Genomic DNA, 1453 nt, shown 5'->3' on the forward strand with positions numbered 1-1453 from the left:
ATGGTCACCAGCAGGGCCAGGGTGGTGTTAGAACCTGGGGCACCTGCCCCCTACATCCCTCTGCTTTATCCTGACTCACCCCACTCCATCCTGTTATGTGCAAATGAGAGCTGATTTTACCCACAATCTCACTAGTCTCCCACAGTCTCCTGGGGACTGTCAGGCCAAGATGCTACCATCCCCCTGCCTTGAACCTTCACATGCCTCCCCAGCCAAGTGACTTTCATCTGAAGGCCACCTACTGTCTTGCTCTGGCAGTCACTGACCCACAGGGATGGACTCCTGTTGGCTCAGGCTGGTGAGCACACAGGATCTGCCCAGACTGTGAACAGAATTTGCAGGGCCAGAGATGGACAGACTCTTCCAGGCTGCCCAGAAAGGGCCTGGGGGATTGGTAAGGTTTCAAACCACAAACATTGACACTTTTCAATAGCTCCAGCGTGGAGCAGCCTGGCCTTCTCTCATCTGCCCAGCGATGACCCACAACACCCTCCACAGGCCTTTTCAGGAGCTGCTAACCCAAAGAAAAGGGATCACTTGCACGTGCCGGGAGTCTGAGTTTGGTTCAGCTCTGCAAAGTTCAGGGGAAGTGGAGGGAAGTGGCCAGTGGCCTGAGAGGATTTCCTTCAGGGAGGAACTAGGAAGGGGGCCATGATGCTCTGGCAGGGTCACCCAGTGAGCCAGGGGCAGCAGGGCCTTCATCCTGGGAGGATCATCCCCGGGCTGGGGATGCCCCACGTTAGAGGGTAAGCTGGAGGGCAGCTGGCCTCTGGCACTGGGAGGATGAGCCTGGCCAAGACCAGGCAAAGAGTGGGTGATGAGTCCCAGTCTGGCCAGCCAAGGGGGGCATCTGGGGCCAGGGGACAGGGTGCATCAGGTCTGGGCACGGGACTGTTGCCAGCTCTCCCACCCTCTCCAAATACACACAAGTCACACAGACACGTGTATGCACACACTCACTGGGAAAATCAACACAACTTTGGCCCAGAGGGAGGTGGAAAGGCATGCCAGGCCTTGGCACTGGGAAGTGAGTCCGGGCCTGGGCAACTCCATTTTGGGGTTGTTTGTGGGGAGAGGAAGCAAGGGGGCAAGCAGGCCTGGCACCGAGGGACCCAACTCAGTTACCGACATCCCTGGATGCTGGGGATTTGGGGGAGAGGTTAGGGGATGAACCAGAGGCAGCTGCACCAGGGGCAACTCTGGCGGGAGAGCTGTGCCCAGGTTTGGGGGGCAGACAAGGGGAGGGGCCAACTCTGTGCCCAGGTTTGGGGGGGCGGCCGTGTCCTGGCACAGAGGAGGGCACCGTGCCCGAGCCGTGGCCCCTCCCCCGCCCCCTCCTCTCCCGGCCCTGACCCGCCCGGGTACATGCAGAGAAGGTACCTGCAGAAACGGCTCCGACCCTCCCCCGCCCGCCAGCCGCGATCGCGTCCGCGTCGGCCGCTACCGTGGACAC

This window comes from Notamacropus eugenii, chromosome 3 (assembly GCF_028372415.1).
Source record: "Notamacropus eugenii isolate mMacEug1 chromosome 3, mMacEug1.pri_v2, whole genome shotgun sequence".
Taxonomy (NCBI): Eukaryota; Metazoa; Chordata; class Mammalia; order Diprotodontia; family Macropodidae; genus Notamacropus; species Notamacropus eugenii.